This window comes from Myripristis murdjan, chromosome 12, assembly GCF_902150065.1.
Source record: "Myripristis murdjan chromosome 12, fMyrMur1.1, whole genome shotgun sequence".
Taxonomy (NCBI): Eukaryota; Metazoa; Chordata; class Actinopteri; order Holocentriformes; family Holocentridae; genus Myripristis; species Myripristis murdjan.
The window spans coordinates 3,924,911-3,949,771 of record NC_043991.1 but is presented as its reverse complement, the minus strand read 5'-3'; the positions used below and the strand labels follow the sequence as shown (position 1 = coordinate 3,949,771).

The 24,861-nt window shown below is 40.9% G+C and overlaps 1 protein-coding gene across 1 annotated transcript in view; it reads right to left on the bottom strand.

Annotated features, from left to right (window-relative positions):
* Nucleotides 1–24,843, bottom strand: part of il11ra (interleukin 11 receptor subunit alpha) — a 92,502-nt gene extending 67,659 nt beyond the window's left edge. The window contains exon 1 of the mRNA XM_030064799.1: nucleotides 24,751–24,843. The gene's annotated coding sequence lies outside the window, so the exon portion shown is untranslated. The remainder of the gene's footprint in view (nucleotides 1–24,750) is intronic.
* Between the last annotated feature and the right edge of the window lie 18 nt (nucleotides 24,844–24,861).

The window sequence follows — 24,861 nt, the reverse complement described above, 5'->3', positions numbered from 1 at the left end:
CATACCCTCATCTTAAAAAAATAAATAAATAAAATACATCATTACTATTTTGGATTTCTTCTATTTTTTCCGTTACAGGAGTTTTTTTCTTGCCTACTATCAGGATTAAACGAGCAGGTGTCGCCCTGTTTGCTTTGGCTCTTTGAGACGGTAAACAGTGACGCTGGACTTTAAACACACTTGAATTTAAACTTATTATATGTTATATATTACATATTTTTTAAATTTTATTCTATCTTACGTTGTTGACTCGCATCTGAAGTAACATCAACTACATTTTTATGTCATCGGCCAACAACTGCATTCACTGTACACTGCAATTAAAATTACACTTTGTAATTTATTTTAATGGAGTTTTGGCAGCGTGCGGTCGCCGCCTGCGTGTGTGTGAGTGTGTGCGTGTACAGATTCAGGAGGTCGGGAGTTATAAGACAGTATTTCATTCATCATATAAAGGCGATTTTTTTTTTTTATATACCACAACATAACAAAGGTTATGTTTAAAAATGTGAGATTAACTCCAGTCTCCTTTACTTGCTGGGAAACAGTTTGACTTGAATCGCGGCCTCATGATGCAGCCGTGGGTTTAACTGAGGAGTTCAACCAATGAAACTCTTCTGCTTATCCCTTCAAACAACATCATGTCGCCCTCCACACATGAGACCGTATTAGTTTACATTTGGGAACGGGCCGTTTCAATAGGAAATAAATAAAACCAATCACATAACAGAGCCACCTCACGGGGGTTTTAAAAGAACGAGATAAAGCAGCAGCCAACAGGAAACATATTTCAGATGATAATAAGTTGTTAGGAGCAAATTAATGAGTGATTTTTATATGCAGTTTGACGGGGAAGGAGAGAGCAGTTGCAGCGTTTGGAGAACATTTTGGCTTAAACGTTTTTTAGCTCGCTATCAGCCGACCTGACCGCGCTCTGTCCAGCCAGCTCGCTGTGACGCCATCAGGCCGGCGTTTTAACGTGGACGGTGTTATAACACGGATCTAAACAGGAAAAAACTGGGTAACACTTCACAATAAGAGTACAACAATTAACGTTAGGTAATGCTGTAATAAACATGAAGTAATAGTTAATAAACATGAAGTAACAGGTAATGAACATGAAGTAATAGGTAATAAACATTAAGTAACAGTTAACTAACCATTAACTAATGTGTCTAAGAATCATGTACTAATGCTGTTCATGCTAAGGTATTAATTTATATGTTATTTAAGGGTTATTGTAGATATTATTAACATTAGTAAATGCCATAATAATCATTAACTAACAGTTAATTAACCATTACGGCATTAACTAACATTAACTAACGTTAATTGTTGTACTCTTATTGTAAAGTGTTACCAAAAACTGTAACTCGTCATTTTAAAGGCAGGATTTTCCCAAAAAACACACAATGTATACACTCATATAAGACTAATCCTCTCCATCATGACTTGTGAGCCACTAGCAGTGTGTGTCAGTGTGTGTGTGTGTGTGTGTGTGTTGGTGTGTGTGTCTGCAGAGACCCTGCCCTCCGCCTGGATTCTCTCGGTGCCAGATCGACAGAACCTACATCCGATAGGAAGCTACGAAAATCACAAAGAAAAAAAGGAAATCTATGGAAGTGAAACGCTGAGCGGACGAAGCTCGAGAGTGACTCTGGGGTGGAGCTTTCAGCCGCCGGCGAGCACCGAGGGAGAGGAGGAGGAGGAGGAGGAGGATGAAGAGCGAGTGTTTGGCGTTTTGTGTCTGATCTGTTGCAGAGTGTGTGAGCGACTGACGAGCTGAATCCACACTGAGAGAGCAGGTCTGGGCTTGACGTGTGTGTGTGTGTGTGTGTGTCGGCCCGGCTAACACCACCACGCCACGCCCGGCTATTTTTAGAGCTCGCCACAAAACACCTCGGTTCACCTAAATCAGCCAAACGTGAACTGATTTCACTCAGTCAGCGTCAAAACTCGCGGGACGTCCCGCCGGCGTCGCACCGCGCTGCCTGTTCTGTCTCGCTCGCTGCAGGAACGTCATCAAACTCAAAGATAGGAAGATAGGAAACGCCGCCGGCTGTGGATCTCTGTCTTGACACGGATCCAGTTTGGTTAACTAGCCGGTGAGGTTTGATTTGATTCAGCACTTTCATCCAAAATGTTATATTCATTAAAAAAAAAAAAAAAAAAAAAAAAAAAAAAAGTTCCTATCCTCATTCTTCTGAAATGTGAAAAAACAGATTTATTTTACCATTCTTTGCTCTAAAAAACATTGATTAAAAAAAAAATCAAATCATATTATTCTGTTGTATCACCGCAAGGTTAGGTCTTTTTATTTAAAATGTATTGATTTACTGATTCAAAGCATTTCATACTGACACGAGCCAAAGTCAGAGCCATTCATTCAATTTTCCTCTTGGCGGATCATCAAAATTCCTCTATCGTGAAAACTATTTTGACAAGATGTGAAATAAAGCAGCTGCTATATATTTACGTTCCCTCTATAATCTTTGAGCTGAGATGCTCCGTCTTTATCGTGACGGACGATTTCGAAACTGACATGTTTTTGGCGTCGGGGGAGAGCGTTCACGCCGGGGCTTCACGAGGGGGGAAACTCAGAGCCGATCGAGCTACGAGATCAGGCAGAAAAGCAAACACACACCTCGTATGTCGGGGCTGAGGCAAAACACACACACACACACACACACACACACACACACACACACAGAGCGAGCAGGATCTACAGAGCTGCTATTCAGCGAGGTGGGACAGCGGGGCAAACAGAGCCCAGCACGTCAGAGCGGACGCTTCCAGAGCCGACCTGCACCGTCCACAGAGGGAGCATTCAGTCCAACACACACAGACACACACACCTCCACCTCTACTGATAGACAGACAGACAGACAGATAGATAGATAGATAGATAGATAGATATTATTTTACTGAACCGCTATGGCCGACGTCTGTCCACAGGAGAGTGTGGGAGAGCTTAAGTCCTTCTTATCCTTGTCCTCTGCAAAAACTCAAAATCTTACCAAGATTATTTGTCTTATTTCAAGTCAAAAATGTCTTATTTCTAGTCAAAATATCTCATTACACTTAAAATAAGACATGATCACCTCAGAAGTAACTTGTTTTTAGGCAATTTTCACTTGTTTCAAATGAAAATTCACTTGAAACAAGTGAAAATCTGCTTGTTTCATTTGCAAAATTTGCCAGTGGAACAAGTGAAAATGAACTTGAAACAAGTGAAAATTGTCTAAAAACGAGTTATTTCTGAGGTGATCATGTCTTTTTTTTTTTTTTTTTTTTTTTTTTTTAAGTGTAATGAGACATTTTGACTTGAAATAAGACAAATATTCTCGGTAAGATTTGGAGTTTTTGCAGTGTGGAAACCAGCTGATTCTGATTTTTAGTCTGAGTCTTGTGATTCAAATGCATTTTAGTTTTAGTCACATGAGTTATTGCTAGTTTTAGTCGATGAAATCTGTGGAAGTTTTAGTCTCATTTTAGTCAAAGTGATTTTTGCAAATGAAATCAACACGGTGACTCAGTAACACTGTAAAATGCAGACGCGGTGATTTTAATCCTGACAGCTGATCACAGCAACACGACCAGTCACACAGCAGCAGAAACCATTTACTGTGCTGTGTTGTGTTTGGTTTTCTGCAGCGTTATCAGGAAAGTGTGAACACAGAGCTCCTCTTTTTTTCTTGCTTGGAGTGCTGTTTGAATCACAGTGAGCAATTCAGCCAATCACAGGGCAGCACACTGAACCTCAGCCAATCACAGGGCGGCACGCTGCAGGGTTATATTCTGAGAGACGCACCAGAGCGGGGATTTTTTTCAACATTTAAACGTCGACTAATAACATTTTAATCTGATTGTCTCGTCTCATCAATGAAAACTACACAAACACATCGTCATAGTTGTTATTATCTATGAGTTATTATTGTTAATATCTATTTTTAGCTAATTTCGTCTTCATCATGGGAAAAAAAGGTCGTTCACAAACATTTTTCATCATCCTCTTCATGGACGAAAGTAACACTGTTGGAAACTTTTTCTCTCTGATGCACTTTAACTCTTATCAGGCAGCGTCCAGTCAAATGACAGCTGACGGGGGCCCGGATTATTTTTTAACTAACGATGACCCCAGTCGACATGTGGGTCTTTTCTGGCTTCTTTCTAATTTATTAATTTAAATCAGTCATTTTGTAACCGACCAATCAATGAGAAAACTGCATGTTGTCTCACGGAAATAAGACATAATGTGGAAATTACATAAAGCAGAAGAGAGAAATGCAACAAAAATACAGCTGGTAATAATCTATAATAGATACGATAGGCAGATTGCTTTCTGAACCAATAATCTCAAATGTTTAAATGCAGTGTATCACTCCATTTTCAGATTCATCTCTAGAGATTGTTATGGGACACAAACTAGATCAAAAAACTGGCTCGTTCTCTTTTATCGATAAAGTTATTTCACTGAAGCTCAGCTGGGCCTGCAGCTCGCACAGAGTCAGACTAAAATCTGCTTTTTGTTGCTGCGAACACACACACACACACACACACACACACTTGTAAAAGCGCTTCAGCACAGTTTTAAGTTGAGCTCGTTAACACCGCGGAGACATTTCCAAGGTTTAATCGCTGATCTTATTAATTGTATCTGCCACTGCTTTTAATTTTAACAGTCGTTTGAATTGTTCTTGTTTTATTTGTTTGTCTCACACTTCTACTGTGTGCCATTTGTTTTTGATTAATATGGCTGTGCATTCCTATTTTTTTTTTTTTTTTTAATTGGTTTTTGGTTTTAGGTGTGTCTGAAAATGAGGCTTTCCAAGGTTTTACACATTTACAGTTAAGTGATGATGATGAGGAAGATGATGATGATGTTGGCCAACATTTAGAGCGTGGGAGAGCTCGAGTATCTCAGTTTTTATTCTCCTGATGAATTTTTAATCCACTTTTAATTGTAAACTTTTCATGTATGACACACCTGAATCTTTTCCACGCCTCTTCTTGTGTTTTTATGTCTCCTCACTCATCCGCCGTGAGAGTTTGTTGTATTCTAAAGTGCGCCGTACGAGTAAAATCCAATATTTCTGTCGACGTCCGCAGATTATTACTATGACAACAGGTTAATCTTTGGAGAGGAACTGAGCGAGGAATCTGGACGGCGCTCTCGGTGGCTCACCCCCCCAGCCAGTTGGCTTAAGATAGCAGGGCAGATAGAGGCCGCATTTACAGCGCAGCACCGGGACTCGCTCTCAGTTTGTTGGTTTTGTGATACGTATGCATGCATGTGTGTGTGTGTGTGTGTGTGTGTGCAAAAGAGGGAGCGTGCACGTGCGTCTCCTCTGATCCAGAGTGCAGATTACATAAAAAAAAAAAGCCCTGTGCAAGATCAAAGGCAGTGGTTCTTGGAGGGCGGGAGGCTTTAGCAGCTGAAATTCCTCATGAAAAAAAAAAAAAATCTCTCTGTATGATCTCACCAGTTTGAGTTTGCATCAAAGTTTTTTTTTTTGACGGAGCCACTGACGAAAACAAGGCCGCACCAAACGCCGATAACACACGCCTGGTTGGGCTTAGCGGTGTAGTAAAGCAGCGTGGAGGTGCAGCACCTGAAGCACCAGGTGTGTCTACGCCACATCAAATAGAGGAAAACCAAAAGAGAAACACACATTTAAATTTCTCTTTTCCCTTCGAATCAGAGGAAGAAATGTTTGGAAATCATCACTATCGTCACATTACAGTGCAGGCCAAGCCTCATAACTCATGAATTCAGTCAGTTATGGATGTTTATTGACTTATTCTTGGCTAAAACCTCCTAATATTTCCACATCATTAGAAATATAATAAAGCTTGCTGCTTTACATAAGAAAAAAAAAATATGAAGAGATTAAAATGGTTGCATAAGATTTTGGTGGCCTAAATCTATTGGAGTAATTTAGATATGAGACAGTTCTTTAATATTTACCTTATTTTTTTTTATATAGATAGATAGATAGATTTACTTTATTGATTCCAAACTGGGAAATTCTTAAAAACTGGGAAATTTTTTACTCATTTGGGGCCCAACTCTTCATAATAAAGTGACAGTGAACCAGGATGTGGCCACAAACCGGACAAATGTCCCAAAGTTTGAAGACATTAATGAGACGAGACGTTCAGCACAGAATTAGAGCAGCTAGATTCATCCCTCATCGCTCTTTCTGTGCTGTTTTGTGTGTGAGACGCACAAACATTTGTCGTGGCGAACTGTAAGAGCCGAATTAAATCAAATTAATTATAATCCTGTCTTCTGCTGTTCATGCATTATGCTATTTGGAATAACACGCCACAATTATTTCATGATAAAACAGCAGGTACTGGTCCAAGTCCAAGAAATGACTTTATGATGTTCTCTATAGAGCCTCAGACTAAAACATATATTTTCTTTTAAAAAGTTACTAAAACAAAAAAAGATTCATTTCTTATAGATATTACTGTGTCTTTTTCCATCTCAGAGCTTTTTGATTCTTTTTGTTGTTGCGTATCTGACAATTTTGTTTCTGTTTTCATTGTAGGTGACTATTTTTGTTTCATAAGTACAGTTATTTTACTTCTTTCCTTACATCTTTACATTTGGCTGTTTTTTGTCACGTCGTTGATTCAGTGATTTAAACTATTGTTGCTGTTTTTTGCGTGCAGGGGCGGATCTACCAGGGTGGCACGGGCTGGCAGCTGCCACCCCCCCAAAAAATACACCTTGCCACCCCAGTTTGTGCAATCTGATTTTGAAATTTACGATTCACTGTCTGAGTGCAAGTGAATGTGGCATAAATTGACATGGCGGCAGGTCACAATTCACATTTAGCAGATGCTTTCATGACATTTTTACACAACACAAACATCTATTCAGGCCCCATTTCTCTTATTTTTCAGAGAACCACTGATCCAACCGGAATAAGATCATTTTGACTTTTCAGCTCTGAAGAAATGAGAATAATCTGAGGCTCTGGATTCAAACAGTTTATGGTGTTTGCTCACGGTGTTTTCTTTCTTTCTTTCTCTCTACAGGCCACCCTGTAAAGTTTCTCCCCATGAACATTTCTCTCGATCCGCCCCTGTTTGCATGGACCCCAGGACGAGTAGCGACCACCTTCAGGAATCCAAATAAAAACTAAAGACAGACGGTGAAGCAAACCGTCTCTCAGGCCCCATAACTTCACATGGAGGATTTGTCTTGGCCTGGATATCACTAATTCATATGAAGCCCCGAAATGATCGATGAGCGCTCGGGGGGCCCCTGGTGGTTTTCGGGGGCCCCTGCGCTCCGTGTACCTGCTCAGGCATCCTGGCCCCGGCTTTGCTGGGCTGCAGCTGCACCGCGGCTCGCTCCACAAGACAGAAACCATTCAGGAAAATCTAATTTGGCTCTTTCAAACTCCTGGAAGCTGCACGGTCTGGTCTCTGGCTGGTGGTGCGGAGACACTTTGTTTTCTTAAAAGCCACTAAATTAGTTCTGCTGTAATGTTGGGAGATGTAATTAATTGCCTGTTGACATAACTGAGGGCAGCGATGCAGGATGAATGCGGCTTTGTTTTGACGGTGGACAATTTCTTGGACCCTCGCTGGTGCGGTTTAAAAATCAGCCATCTGGATCTCCGAGCAAAATAAAAGATGGACTTTATCTGTTTCACATTGAGGCAGTAAGCATAACTTTTAGCACAGTGCAGTGTTTTGGCTTTGCGCTGACGTCAGCAGAGCCGGCTTGACTCACTGCCGACACGCCAGTAAAACTGTCTTCAGCAAACAAAACCTCTCTGTGCGACCTGACGAAGTCCTGTGATCAGTCGCTTCATCAGAAAACAGATTTAGGCCAATTGTAATCAACTGAACGACTCGAGCAATACAAAGTGACTCCAAGCTTTTTTTTTTCTCATTTGGAAAAAGTCCATTCCTACTGAATTTAAGCATTTTCTTATTATCTTAACTCACTCTGAGATTTTTTTTTTTTCCTTTTTTGGACAAGTAACGTCCACAAATTTAGGCTTATTTTAATCAGCTAACATTTACAGAAATCTCTCCTTACAAGGACTTTCAGGACAGACTCAATAATCTAATCAGATAGACGCGAAACACTCACACACACACACACACACACACTCACATGCACATACAAAAAAAATGCAATGGCAGTAGCAGCAGTGGAGTCAAACAATGAGTCCATACAGCCTCAGAATGTAGACTCGATCCAAAACTGTCCCGCTGGCCTTCATTCATCACGCTGACACGGGAAACAGCACAAAACCATCCCGAGACGCTGATTAATGAAACTTCCTCACGTCAGCAAAGCGAGCGCAGGTCACACCATCGATGGGATGAAATCAGAGCGAGCTACGGGATGAGGAATCGACCGATCGTTTGCAAAAGACAAAACCTAAATTTTGCACATGTCGTGTCTTTTGGCGCAAGAAAATTTGCAAATTGTACGTGCAAATCCCAAACACGACCACAGCAAGAGACTCAAGAAGCAGAAAAGTTCCATGTTTTATGTGTTCGGGATTAAAGGGCTGTCATTAAAACTGAGTTTGTCTAAGCACTGTATAATCTATCAACTGGAAAAAGTAATTAATTCCAATTTATAATCTTTTTATGACCTGATGTCAAATCTTGCACCAAAAAAAGCTGCAGCCGTACAAAATGAGGCCGTGATTTCTCTAGTTTTGCATGCGTACAGATATTTGTGTGTTCATATTTACAAGCAGGCATGAAGCTTGGGACTTTGTCAAAGACGGAACTGATAAATAATTTATTTTTGTGGTGAAATGAGCATATGCCTCGCACTCGGACCGTCTCTACAAACATTAGAGATGCATGATGACTTTTTGGACGATTACTAATACCAGTACTACTAAATGAACATATTTTTTTCCACCTAATTTAAAAGAACATCATGTTTCTCTCTCTGCAGTGGAATTAACATTTTATGTGCGTGCTCTTATTGTGAAGGCCTGCTGGCAGATGCAGACATGAAACACGATGCTTTTTACAAAATCTGCACAATCACTGGGCAAAATAAGAAAACCTACTTCAATTTAAAGCTATGTATAACACAACGTATTTATTTTAACATTATTTATAGTTAAACATTTGAGATTTTTAACATATTTTTCAAAATAAAACTGAAAGATTCGTCCCACTGCAGCAGGCTTGGCTGACGCTCTCCCATGAGACAATTTACCATTTCACATGATGAGGCTGTATTTCAATTTTCATTAAATATTTTTTGTCATATACACACTTTAATCAGATTTATCACACAACACAAACAATATAAAGCTGCTGCTACTACAACTGACAACAATATTAATACATTTTGTTTGTGTAGCGCTTTTCTTAGACCCTTTTCAGTAAAAAGAGTTAAAATCACAGGAAATAAACAAAAACTACAAAAAAAGTGAAGGCGATAAATTAAACCACGTCTCTTCCTGTTTCAGTGTCACTGCCTTTTATTTGCATGCACGTCTGAGTCGCATCCGCACACAAAAGCTTTATCTCCATCCACATTTACATTACAAACAGTTGTCATGTGCGGAGTGCAGATTTACCGCATTGACACGCTCTCTCTCTCTCTCTCTCTCTCTTTATCCAAACACTTTGTGATGAACCAGGATTTATTTTTAATGCCAGACGGCCGCAGACGCCGTCCTGCTGCATGCAAATGTATACAAATACTTACTCTTAACTAAACTGTTTCAACATCATTATGTAATTTGACGATTTCGGCATGTGCTTGATATGTGCAGATACAAATTCTCTTTATGTAGGAGCCTTTATGTGTGTGGCATGTTTTTGCATTTTGTCTAGAAGGTGCTACACTGTGGATTTGTGTTTAAAGACCCACACAAAAATAAAAAGGACGCTCACGTTCAATTTTTAATAGCCGCTCAAATCTGACATTCTGTTATTATTATATTTATTTTGCCGGTTTTTGCGCCCACACGTCTGCTTCTTTCCACCGCGTTTCTGTCACAATAAATTCACTGTCTGCCGTTTTGAGTTTTGACTGAATATCGGTCGCGTCGGCTCTTTGTCCTCTTTGTTGAGCCTCTTTGTCCCGAAGCAGACGAGCGGCAGCGGCGTCGAAAATATGACGAGAATTTGCATGTCGTATGTAGGTCGCATGCCTCCGGATCTGATCTCACAGCCCCGGTCAGAAATAGAAAACAAACCACATGACTCCATGCGGCTTTTTAGGTTTCAATAGTGATGAGAAAACGTCATATCGGAGTCACATTTGAGCAGAAAAAAAATAAATAAAAACGTGAATCGGGACACTCTGGCTGTGAAATGACTCATCCACTGTAAAGATGCACCAGTGATAAATTCTGCTGATTCAACTCTACTGATGTGATGAAGGAAACTGTGACTCCTGCTTTGGCCTGGACCTGCTTCCCATAACATGCATCCACAGGGGGGCAGCTACAGTTTTTTTTTTTTTTTTTTTTTTATTTATTTATTTTTTCAGTCATGTTACACAAGATCCAGAAACCTCCACCGCCCACATCACACACACGAGAGCAGCGAGAGTTTTAATGCTCCACCAAACCTCAACAAAAATACAGAACAAAAATGTGATAATAACATTATTATTATTACATTTAGGTAATTTAATATTCTATTCTGTTGTCTGTTTTTTCGCTTTTAAAGGAATTTTCCAACATCTTGGGCAAGATACCTTTTTTTTTTTTTTTTTTTTTTTTCACCCAGACTGAAACAAGATGTTGGACACCATTTCCACCTCTGTCCATCCTGTGGTTTGGTTGTAGCAGGTAGCATTTCATGTTAGCTTAGCATAAAGACTTGAAGCCTATGGGAGTCGTTAGCCTGGCTCCGTCAAAGTGGAAACTAAACCTTCAGAGCTGCTGTGAGGTTGATTTTTTCACTTTGTCGGAGTCAGGCTAACGCCTCCCATAGGCTTCAAGTCTTTGTGCTAAGCTAACACCGAATGCTACCCACAGGACCTGAACCACTGGACGTACAGAGGTGAGAACGGTGTCCAACATCTGGTCTCAGTCTGGGGAAGTCTGGAAAAAGGGGTATTTTACTCAAAACACTGGAGTATTCCTTTCAGAGGAAGAGTGAGTCTTACCTCGTTGCACAATCCCTTAATAGATACCAAATTGTGGCTGAGCTGATTTGTTTACTCAAATCGCCACAAAGTGAGTCGAGACTCCAACTGGATCGCTGTCAAGTTACACACTGAAACACGTGACACACACACTCGCTCCCGTCCAACCCGGCAGGGACGAGCCACACACTCCGCACGCCGCGGTGACCGTTATTTGTGTGTGTGTGTTTGTGTGTACGTGTGTGTGTGTGTGTCACCTGCCTGCCAAGGCCGATAGCATCATCATGCTAGGATGCCATCCATTTATCTCGCTTTGAAAGATACAACTTACTGCTAACGCCCCATGAAGACAACAAACACAGAATGGAGAGAGAGAGAGAGAGAGAAAGAGAGAGAGAGGGAAAAGAGAGAGAGAGAGAGAGAGAGAGAGAGAGAGAGAGAGAGAGAGAGAGAGTAAAGTGCCTCAAAGGTTGGAACAGGTTCATTCTTATCTTTCACAGACATTCCAGCATAATTATGTCATCATACAATTCTGCAACACCACACACACACACACACACACACACACACACACACACACACACACACACACACACACACACTTTCACTGCCCAGGAGACTCTGTGCTGCATCATAACTTGACGGCTGCATCATCTGAGCTGACATGCCCGTCAATAATATACGAGCAGAGCAGTAAAAATAGAGCTGCCTGTTAAGACAAAAACACTGTAACAGCACGCCGTCCGCTCCACACACACACACACACACACACACACACACACACGTATAATAAAACTCAACCCTTTTATTTATATATCATCACAGTAATAACACTTCTACCTGAGCGCTGTGTGTGTGTTTTTGTGCTTGGTTTCAATAAACTTTTGATAAATGAAATTAGAGACACACAGACAGGGCGCGGCTGTGGGAGTAACTTTTGTATATTTTTTCTCCTTGACTGCCTATTTTTTTCTTTTTTTCTTTTTTCTTTTTTTGGTTTTCCATTTGGCAAAGGTTTGAGATAGTATCTGGCACCGGATGCTGTTTCTGGAGCCGCCTCAGTCGAGGTTTCAGGCGAGGCTGAGCAGAGCACTTGTGTCATAGTTGATAATCTATCCATGTGATTTTTTTTTTTTTTTTTTTGGTGATATCTACACTAATGTTGTTCATGTGAAGCCGCCACTTCCATTGATTTTTTTTTTTTTTTTTAATTGGTACAAAGTGCATGTACACAAGACAGGACAGGGGCGGAGACAAAAGACATGACAAGAACAAGATAATTCCAAACAGAGTAAAATAGAAATAAAAGCAAACAAACAGCCAAAAAAATAAAATAAAATAAAATAAAATAAATGATATAAAAAAATAGAAATAAATAAAGAGATAAATAAAATAAAAAATAAAAGTAATGATAATAATAGTAATGATGACAATAAAAAAATAATAGTAATAATAAAAATAATAATGATGACAATGCTGCTACTACTACTACTTCCAATGATTTTTTTTAATAAAAACTCATGTAGGGCTCAAATGCAATATACAAACTTTTTTAAGTGCAATATCCCTTCATTTTTAAGCATTTATTTTAAGTTTCATATTTACTGGAAGTGTGCTTGCTGTCTGTCCTTGGTTGTCTTAGTAATTGCGCTGATGAGGAGTAGCACTTCTAAATTTGTTGTACTTGTTCAAAGACAATAAAGGCTTTCTATTTCTATTTCTATTCTATAGTACTTTATTCTGTTCTCAGTCGTCAACACGCCCACATGCGACGGGCGGGGCTTCGCTGTGTTCGCTGTCGGCAATGGAAAATAAAATCCAGGGAAGTGGCTGGTGGCAAAAGCGAGTAAAAGTCGAGTTGAGTTGATACCATGTAGAATAACAGAAACACACCATCAGCTGAGCCGTGGTGGAGCCAGCCGTCCTTCATTACCCAAATAAAACTGCTAACGAGCTGTAAATTAAGGAGCGTTAATGACTGATCTGAAGGATTTTTAGACTCCTGAGTGTCTGCTGTCGGCTTCGTCGCTCTCTCCCTCCTCAACGCTCCATCTACACGCCGAGTCCGGCCAAATCACCGCACTTTCACTTTCAATTCACTTTCCTTCCTCAGTGTTTTGGCAAACCGGTAATGTGACGGAGACACAAACCAAACCGTGACGGACCACAACCGGCGAGACCAAACAGGAAAACAAGGAACAAGAGCTCCGTCTCTCCTCCTCCTCCTCCTCCTCCTCCTCCTCCTCCTCCTCCCCCCCGGGTTTCCTTCCCTTCCTCCCCTCAGAGGTTTGACTTCCCTGCCTCTGAAAACGAATCCCGCGGCTCAGACTGAGCTCGCATTAATGAACCTCCACAAACAACCGGACAGCATGTCGAGGGCGGGACTCGGCTCGATTTCATGTCAGACAGCAGGTTCACTAACATACAGCAGCGTATTAGGGCCACTGTAGGGAGAACAAAATTACAGAACCAATATTTAGAGAAAAAACTCTGATTCTGAGATTAGAAAGTCACAAATTTTCAAGAAAAAAACTAAAAAAAATACTATATTTTTTCTTATGCCTATTTTTCTTACACTCATACAAATTCTGCTTTGCGATGGGATTTAGTAACAAGGAAATCCTGGTGACTTTAGCTCCGAATCACAATATTGTTTTCTTCTAAAATCAGCCCAAGACACAGCAAACTCTGCAAAGCCCACAAACGTACAGTGGCGTATTAGGGCCACATTAAGTAGAACGAAAATTACAGAACCAATATTTCAAGAAAAAAACTCTGATTCTGAGATTAGAAAGTCACAAATTTACAAGAAAAAAACAAAAAAAATACTATATTTTTTCTTATACCTATTTTTCTTATACAAATTCTACTTTGCGATGGGATTTAGTAAGAAGGAAATCCTGGTGACTTTAGCCCCGAATCTCAATATTGTATTCTTCTAAAATCAGCCCAAGACACAGCAAACTCTTCAAAGCCCACAAACGTACAGCGGCGTATTAGGGCCACATTAAGTAGAACGAAAATTACAGAACCAATATTTCAAGAAAAAAACTCTGATTCTGAGATTAGAAAGTCACAAATTTACAAGAAAAAAACAAAAAAAATACTATATTTTTTCTTATACCTATTTTTCTTATACAAATTCTACTTTGCGATGGGATTTAGTAAGAAGGAAATCCTGGTGACTTTAGCCCCGAATCTCAATATTGTATTCTTCTAAAATCAGCCCAAGACACAGCAAACTCTTCAAAGCCCACAAACGTACAGCGGCGTATTAGGGCCACAGTAGGGAGAACGAAAATTACAGAACCCATATTTCAAGAAAAAAACTCTGATTCTGAGATTAGAAAGTCACAAATTTACAAGAAAAAAACTCAAACTCAAAACTCAAAATTCAAAATTCAATACTTTTTCTTATACCTATTATCCTTATACAAATTATACTTTGCGATGTGATTTATTAACAAGGAAATCCTGGTGATTTTAGCCCAGAATCATAATGTTGTTCACAGCGACGTCTCTTCGAAGCCCAGATGCTGATGATCAGATTATTGTCATAAGCGTCTGGCAGCAGATTTGAGGTGAACGGCATCGAGGGCTGAGCGTCTCGACGTCCGGACAGACTCCATTCATCTGGAAGCATGAGCCCCGCCTCTCTCACTTTCTCATCAGCCAATCAAATCACAGCGTGTGGCTCCGAGCAGCCGGTCCGCCAGGCGACCACGACACGGCGGCTCGCTCGTCGGTGTTGAATTCTGTTCAAGCCTCTGCTTTTGTTTCAAAAATGAATCAAAAACGAATCGAATAATAATAATAAGTTATTATTCAGATGAAGTAAATTAAAATAGTTGACTTTCACAGTCGGTGTGCAGCGAGACTGAACGTGGCCGTGTCACCGTAGCAAACGTGAGGTTAGGTTTTCCAGATGTTTGGTGCATTTTTTTAGCAAGACCAGGATGTTTCTCTAAAAAAAAAGAAGTTCGGTTCCCGGCTCTCGACATGTATGCGGCCGCCCTGCAGACAGCGCTGATCACCACCATGCTGCTTTGAGTCACGTCGGTTTGAAACACCAACTCGCCTCTCCTCCAAACGAACAGCAGCCGCGGAGGATTTCATACTCGTTACGATGCGTCAACATCTGCTGCGCTCTGTTTTCACAAATTGAGATGTGGACTGCGGTTTAGGTGATGATCCATAACCGGATCTGCACAAAACTAACCTTAACTAAACAAATAAAGTGCCCGATGGCTAATAGGAGGTAAAATAAACAAAAGATGATTTTTTTTTTTTTTTCAGCTGAGGCTTGTTGGGGAGCTAATCCGTTTTGGAAATCAGCTTCCCTGCAGATTTTTTCATTTTTGCATTTTATTCTGTGCAGCTGGTTAACTCCATGCACACACACCAAAGGAATTAAACGCAGAAAACCTACTTTTTTCATCTCTGTAACACCGGGAGCTTCTTCAAACAGTACGACGTAAAACACACCGTCCCCATCTGGGCCAATCAGAGACAGACGAGATGCACCGCGTCTCCAAGGTTTGTCATCGTCTGATCTACAGTGTCTGAGATATGATAGGAGACCGAAGGACAGCAAATAAGGGAATAAAGGAACAAATTAATAAGAAATAGAATAATTAGCAAGCAAATGGACGAGGTGGATCTATAATCCATCCATCCATCAATCCATTTTTTGCGAAAAATCTAAACTGGTTCAATATGTGCTTAATATTACCTTCATATTTATCTCTTTAGTATTAAGGTGCTTATTTAATGTAATACTTTAAGGGTTTTTTTTCTCCAGCTTAGACTGAGACAAGATGTTCGATACCATTTTCTCCTCCGTACCTCCAGTGGTTTGGCTCCATAGGGTTAGCATTTTGTGTTAGCTTAGCATAAAGGCTTGAAGTCTATGGGAGTCGTTAGCCCGGCTCTGCCAAAGTGACAGATTAAACGTGACAGCGGCTCTGAGGCCATCTGCAGGTGATCATGGCATCTGAGCTGGTTTTCCTTCAGGTGTGCCGTGCACTTCCAATAATCTGAGCGCCGAGGCGGGTGAAGTCGTGTTTTTTGAGAAGCTCGTCTCGGCTGCCGTTTGACTCAAACAAAACAAAACAAGAAACGAGAGCGAGAGCCGGGCCTCGCTCGCAAAAAGTACGAGCAGCAGCAAGAGGAACAGAGCAAACACCCCGCTCTGGGCCCCTCAGTGTTAGCTTAATACTGAGGGCTCGCTCTCCCTTTCTCTCTCCGCTTGTCTCACACACACACACACACACACACACACACACACGCCAAGAAAGTATGGCCTCAGACCTGGCAAGCAGCGTTTGACTTCTTGGAGCAGTTCTCTCTCTCTCTAATTTAGAGTTGATTGCTGTGGGCTTCTCTGTATGACTGCTGAAACATGAGGATGGAGGATGGAGGCCTGGGTTTGGCTCCGAGTGTGTGTGTGTGTGTGTGTGTGTGTGTGTGTGTGTGTGTGTGTGTGCAGACATATCGCTGCTGCCATGCTCTGTGTGAAGGTGTATGAGTGTGCATGTGTGTGTGTGTGTGTGGTTCTTGGCCAGAGCCGCGAGGAGATCGGAGTGCCAGTGAGAACCAACTGCAGGGAACCGGGCAGAAAAAAAAAAAAAAAAAAAAAAAAAAACAGAGAAAAAAAAACCAAACTAAATAACTGCACCTTTCTGAGAGCGGTGAAGTCAAAAAGGTGGACTGAGGTGAGATTCACTGAACTGGAATGAACTAAAATATACGGGTAAAAAAAAAAAAAAAAGAAGAAGAGGAAGGAGAAATTGAAGTGGACTTTGACCAAACAGAGCTGAAGTGCTGAAGCTCTGTGCCGAAAACGAAGCCCAGCGCCGTGATGTGCTGATTCTGCGATATGAAACTCGATACCGTCCGGGGGTTTCAATACTGTAATGTTGTGATTTGGCTTTTTTTTTTTTGTGGTTTTAAAGGCTGCATGACCGTAAAGAGATGCAGTTCTCTGGACGTATGAGTGTTTGCAGCTGTTCTGTCAGCCCAGTCTCACTGAATTTCATTTAATCGTCATGAAATTTAATCCACAGATTTGTGTCCCTGGACGTGATTGATTGATTTTGATCGATCAGAGTGTGTTTCATGCCTGTGCCACGTAGACAGAGCGAAGAAGTCTGTGTTAGGTCAAAGATGCCTCAGTCAACTCAACTTTCCTGCAGGAGATCTGGGTTTGATACCTCAATCTGATGTTTGTTTCCCATTTCATTAGAACAGACTAGAATAGAATAGAATAGAAAGCCAAACACACTTCTAGTAAAGACGTAGGTTTAATGTTTTGTAACATAAACCTTGACCTTTTCCGAACCTTAACCGAGCTCTTCTGTTTGCTAAAGCTGCTGGAATCTAGCCTGAAAAATCGTGTTCATGACGTGAATTAAATTTGTGTTTCAAACGCACGAAAAGGAAAATTTGTGTTGGTGTTTACGTGCATAAAAAATGGAGAATTCACGATTCTGTAGATTGAATTTTGTGACTATGGCATGAACCTCTGTGAGACAGAGTGGGCTCTACTAGGCCTGGTTCAGACTGCCAGGCCAAATCTGTTTTTTTTTTTCCATATCCAGATTATGTCCAGATTGATTTTAGAAAGTCTGGACAGCAAATAGAAAGACATCGAAACCGGATACAAACCACATCTGGACGAGGTTTGAAATGCGACTCCAATCAGATTTGTATCTGCATCTCAGCCCGGACGCTCAGGACACTCAAACAGGATTTCAAAGTATTTTTCACGTCACTCCCAACGCAACATGACACGACACCATCAGTTCAAAATGACAGAAGTGCACGACTGCGGCTGCTGTTACCATGGATACGTTAATTAACCTCCGCCTCCTCCGTCGCTGAATTTGTCCGATGCGACGGAGACCCTCTGCACCGTTTCGCGAGACGATGGATCTCCATCCCTCCGGCCTCCATGTCGATAAAACCCACATCTCTGACGCGTCGAAACTCACGCCTACGTCGTTACCATAGCAACCTGTGCCGACAGGTTGATGACGTCTGGACCACACGAATCCTTTCTGATCGCTTGCTGACCCATCATTGCCGTCAGTACCAAAAAGCAGAATGGTCTTCCTTGTCCAATAGAAGATATACACATTGGATGACTTTTATTTACAAGGCCCTCCTTGGTGTGGTACCTTCCTACCTAGGAAACTATTTAATTTGGAACCAGGGACACTATACTCTACGAGCATCCGATTATATCAAACTCAAGGTCCCCCGAGTGTTCACAGAGATGGGTAAAAGAGCATTTCGATATGCTGCTCCATTTGCATGGAATTCTTTGCAGACTGCCTTAAAATTGCCTGAACTGATGCCATTGGACAGTTTTGTGAAAATCCTCAAGGATAAGGAACTTGATAGCATACGGGACTGCCACTGCTTTTAAACTATGATATCTGATCTGATTCTACTTGATTTTACCTGTGTGTACGATTTTGTCTGAATGATTGTAATTGTGTAATCAGCTGCTTCTTGGCCAGGTCGCTTTTGTAAAAGAGATTCTTTATCTCAACAAGCTTATCTGGTTAAATAAAGGTCTAATAAAAAAAAATCAAAATAATAAAAAGATAAACAGCGTGGACAGCCTGTTGTTAAAAGATCTGATTTGAGAAACAAATTTATTATCTATATATTACATTCTAGGTTAATATACATTCACACTGTTTTTCAGACTGGAGGGGAAGTGGGGATTCCTTAAGAGGCCGAATCAAGACGGTTAGTTCCTGAATCCCAGTACCGGGCGTCGGGTTCTGCCACTTGGTTCTTGGTTCTCGGGGTTTCATGCTAACTCTCCTTATCTATATAATCATGTATATACTTCAGCTCCATCTGTATATTTCATTTCATATTCATTACCATCTGCATATTTCACATCTCATATCTCTTTTCCTTGGTTAGCCCTTATTGTATATTTTTAGTTTTAGCCTTTATAGTCTTTATTGTAAATATTTAGCCTTTATTCTGTTTTATTTAACTTTATTATATGTTTCTACTGTTGCTGCTGGAACACCAGAATTTCCCTGGTTGGGATCAATAAAATCTATCTATCTATCTATCTATCTATCTATCAAAGCTGATTTGCCTGCAGTCTGAACACGGCCTTCGCTGCCTCTTCCTGCTTGTTGATCACATGACTAATTATTGATTATTGGTCAGAAGTCTCCCGTGGGAAACATCTCATGAAAAGCACCAACAAGACCACCAACATCAACATTTCCCATCAGAGATACTGGGACGTTTGATTCGGCCCTGATCGGAAACACTCAAACCCACCAGCAGACGCTGCGACTGACCAGGGCTCGTATTTACACACACATTCATATTTACACACACACACACACACACACACACACACACACACACACACCACGTTGATTTATCGTCACTTGGCTGCACACACACACACACACACACTGGGAGAGAACACGCCTTGAATGGAATGAGCGTGAACTCCCGAGTTAATTTGAGAAATCATCGCCTCACCGCCTTCGAAAACAACCAATCGTCGGCAGAGGGAGGGTCTGAGCCGCAGCGCCGTGACAAATGCTGCCGCTCCGACTCATTCATACGGAGATTTAAAAAAAAAAAATAAAAATAAATAAATGAAAAATAAGAAATAAGAGGGCTGATTTATTCCTCCCCTTTAATCTTAATTATGTCGCCCATAATTGGCTGCAGTTGGAATCCTGGCAGCGGTCCTCGCCCTCGACTCACATCCCTTCCAGGCTGTCACACACACACACACACATAAATGCACGTACACACACACACACACACTCCTGCGCGCAAACACACACATTGGGATCCTAGGATTTCAGCACCTTGGCTCTGGCCTTCGTGCTTTACGCAGAACTTAATATTAAAGCTGCACTCGTCCAAAGAGTTATGTAACCAAAAAAAAAAAAAAAAAAAAAGAGAGCGAGAGAGAAATTAGGGGAAACAGAGGGGGGAGAGTGACGCCCCCACCACACACACACACACACACACACACACACACACAGAAAGAGAAAGCTGGACTCCAAACATTAGATTTTTTTTTTTTTTTTTTTTTTTTAGGCTGATACTGAAACTCAGCGATGGAAAAAGAGCTCAGATATTTTATGACAGAAAAGTAAAAAAAAAAATGAATCTGGTAAAAATTAAAACACCACATGGGCATTTCTACATAAGTAACAGTAAAGTTGAAAGTAACTGATTACATTTATTAACACTACTGTGACTGAGTAGCTGTTTTTCTATTGAGAGACTGTATTTTTAGTTTTATTTAAGTGCATTTTTTTTTTTTTTTTTTTACTAAAAATGTCCATTGCCAATTTTGTTTGGTGCCCTTTGAGCACTTTTATTTTCTAATTTCCAATTTTTCCAATTTAAAGAATTACATTTTAAAGGAGCTGCTTTTTTATGTATGTATTTTTTTTTTTTTTACTTTAACATCAGTACTTTCACGTCTTCTTAAGTCAAACATGACCACTTTAACAGTACTTCTACTTGACTGAAAGTACTTTCACTACTGAGTAAAAGTATAAAGCACTTCTATTTAAAAATACTTAGTTTTCAAAATAAAAGCCCTCGTTGTGTGTCATGCCCTGACGCTAACAGGAGGCCTGAACATGACCCGCACTCTGTTCTCCTCTATATCCCGAATATAATTTATATTTAAAATAAAAAGCATCAGTGTCGCCTCAGTTCACTGGGATGCTGACTCGATGAATCAGAGCGACAATCTGACATCATCCGTCTTTTGAAGTGTTACAGAACTCTGTGAGTCACGTTCAGATCCGGCTACTTCTAAAACGTCCTGTAAACAGACTTGAGGTGTCAGACTAACGGACGATCTGATTGGCTGAGTGGACCGGACCGGCTTCTCTTCTTCTTTGATTTACACTGCAGCGCCTGGTAGAGCGAGGCTACTTCGGTTTAGTTTAGAATCAAAAATCCCTGAAAAAGTAACTCAAGGAACGTAAGAAACACAGCGAAGCACTGGAGTAAAAGTACACACAGAAGAATAAAGGTGCTAACTGGAACCGAAAATGGTTCTTCAGAGTGATACCACAGAAGAGACAAAGAAGCTTTTAGCAAGGGGTTCTTTAAATAGCCATTGATGTAGATGGTTCATCAAAAACACGCAAGGGTGCCTCAAAGAACCATCAAAAAATGGGTTCTTCTTTAAAGAACTTTGGCAAAAACAGGTTCCATTTTTAGGTTTTTAGGTTCCAAAACCGTTTGTAAGAAAGTTCTATGTGATCCCAACTGGTTCAGTAAAAAAAAAAAAAACTTAGTTTAAATGGTTCTCTTCAATTTTCTTCTTTAATTTTTAAGAATAAAAGCCTCTCTGAGCGTTTTAAATCAGATGACTGTGTGCAGTCATCTGAACCAACATGAACATGTTGTTGGCCGGTTCTCCACGTTCCTTGTTCCTTCGTTGGGTTCCTGACGAGCTATTAAACATGTCAGCTGTGACGCTGTGGCATTTCTCCCTGTTTTCTGATGGTTTCCAGAGCGAGACATTGATCCATTCACTGAGGAAATAATCTGCACATTAATCCACAAAGAAAAGAATTGTTAGCTGCTGCCGCCACCAAATAACTCCAATAAACATGAAGAACCATTAAAGAAGCACAGAAAGTAAAGAGTTCTTGAGCTGCTGATGGTTCTCTGTGGAACCAGAGAGCGTTCTGAAGAACCAAGAGCCAGCATTTTTTCTGAAACAAGTACAGATACCTGAAAAATCAACTTAATGACGTATTTGTGTTTTGTTCATTTAAGATATTGTTAATGCACCAGTATCTTCCCACCCATGATGATAACTAAGACAAGAACCTTTTTTTTTCCCTTTTAACGGTGTTAGTTTTACTCTGCTGGTAATCTGACAGCCGCGTTAACCCCATGAAGTTTCTCCCAAACACTTGGATTGTAGCTTCAAAGTCAAAACATTCTTCCATATTGTTCAACGGCACATCCGTGTTGTGGATCTGCTGGTTGGGATCCCAGGAATCCTTGGGATTTCCACTAGAATTTAAAATAAAGTTCTGCGGGTTTGAACAAAGCTCGGCTGCACAGCGTGAATCTGAAGTAATGAACCCACTGACGGGACTGGCGAGGTTAAAGAGGTTAACTCAGTGGTTCTCCAACTTTTCTTCAATAATCGACACACTCTGAAATATTTTTACAGCCACGTACCCCCTGACAAGTGCAAAAACAAAACTGGTAGAAAAAAAAAAAATCCCATAAAAAGAGTTTCAGTCCGGCTCCATCAGTGTGAAACAACAACCTGATACTGAGATTCTGTTGTTTCTGTTTCTGCTTCTTCTTCTCCTCTTCCTCCTCGTGTCCAGCTGTATCGCTTCAACCACTAATCCACTTTCTGGATTATTATCATTATTCTTTTTTTTTTTTTTTTTTTTTTTTTTTTTTTTTGGTCAGAGTGAACAAACGTTCTCGCTCGACGACCACGGCCGCAGATTTAAACCACAAACACACACACACCTGACACCTGCAGGAAACCCGGAGGGAAAACTGAAGATAAAATTAACATTTTAAGTTAACTTCAGTAATCCAGCGTACCCAAAGGGGGGGGTGCAAACCTCCCATTTGAGAGATACACTCCTTCAAAATAAGGTCATAAAAAAATGACCAATCCATAACTGGCAATAAAAGTCATCTCTCCTCCGACTGATAGTTCTTTATATCGTCCGATACTGAAGTGCCGTGTGCGTCAGGGCGTCCCAGCTCATCTCTTTGGTTTCCTTCAGAATAAATCACCGCCAGCCGGCTGACAAGACGGGCTGATTTCTGGGTGCTGGAGGTCCGATTTTCCTCGTGCATGTGCACCTGGTGCTGCTTTATGCACGTTCAGATTGCATTTAAATATTCCACCTACACAACTTCTCATTAACCTCTTCTGCAGCCTTCAACTATGGAAGAAGAGCCGCTGAAACAGAATGCTGTCCCTTTTTTTTTTTTTTTTTAGCATGAACTTTGACCCACATCCACTTTTTCTTTTATTACTTGACACAAAATGAAGAAAAAGTGACCATTTAGAGCGAGCCGTCCTCTACCTCTGCCTCCTCTGCGTCTCATTTCCCACCACCTACCTTGTCCCTGTCCCTGCCGCTCCCGAGACGCCCCCAGGCTTCGTTCCTCTGCTCGCTCTGTTTGCATTCCTGTTGAGCTCTATTTAAAGTCATGATCACTCAACTGGCTGCAGGAATGCACATCTGTAGTGGGACCCTGTCTCTCTCTCACTCTCTCTCTCTCTCTCTCCGTCTCTCTGTCTGTCTCTCCCTCCCTCTCTGTCCGTCTGTCTGCCTCCCTTTTCCTCCTCATTATCTCTGCCTCCTGCCCCTCTCTGCCTCCATTAGTGCCTGTTTGTTATTTGCTCCTAGCTGTGATATTGGTGCATTAACCTTTATTGTTTCCCTGGAAGTGCGACGATGATGATGGCGCCGGTGATGCACATGAAAAAATGAAGAGCGGAGGTTAATGCTTGTTTATCGCATCGACAAGTAGTTTGGGTGACTCACGGATTAAATGTTTTATTTACAGACACACGGACACACCGTGTTGTTTGTGTGTGTCTGAGGCACAAGAAGAAAGAGAAGGAGAAGGAGAGGAAACGTTATCATGTCTGTGATGTTTGGCGCTCCCTTTCTTCCCACCCGTATAAACACAGAGCTGCAGACTACTACAGCGCACACACACACACACACACAAACACACACACACACACAACAAGCCACACAAGTCACCAAACACCCTCTAGGCTTCATTTACAATAATCTAGCAACCTGCTTAATCAACAAAAACCTTTTCAGTAACTCTAATTAATCAAAAAAAATAAAAATAAAAATAAAAAAATAAAATAAAATAAAATAAAATGAAGCAAATATTTTTCTTGCTATACAATGTTGCCAAAAATAAATAAATACATAAAAAATAGCAAGAAAAAAACAAATTAAATTAAATAGAAAAATTAAATTAAATTAATTCAATAAATCAAATTAAATTAAAAATAAATAAATAAAAATGACTAATTTTCTAGAAATATTGAGAAATGTGAGAAACATTTCAAACTATTCTCTGGTTGATATTTTACCTAGTGTGCTATTATTTATTTATTTATTTTTTTAACCAAACAGGGAAATTTAAATCTGATCCTGAAACCAAATCTGCACCAACACTTTTTTTCTTTTTTTCCCCATCAGCAGTGAAGAACGCAGCTCATCTTCACCCAGCCTTCAGTTTCAATTTGAATATAATTACAATGCAAAACTGAATGTCGTACTCGTGTTGATGATATTACTGCATGTATAATTGTAAAGGTACATGGTGGTGAGGTAAGTTATGTAACAAGAGCTCAACAGGCTGCCTGTGTGGTGGGACTCCGGACCAGAATGACACAGTCCCGTTTGGAGGCTGAGTAACTGTGGGGTGAATTTCCTCCCCGTCCCGTCCCGTCCGTGGAGTGGAGCGGATAAACTTTTTTCTCCCCCCTCTTTCTGCCCCTCTCTCTCCCTCTCAGCGGGGCTGATCCCACCGCTTCCTGAGCGTCCCCCCCTCCCTCCACCCCGGCAGCAACAATTTAAATCGCCAGAACTCACCTTGGAAATCTCCCCGAGTCAAACAGGCATTTCCATGTTGTCGCCTTCCATGGCTGGGACCTCGACGAGCTGCTTCTCGGCTCCCCGGAAAGACCGGCGGGGTTTTAGCGG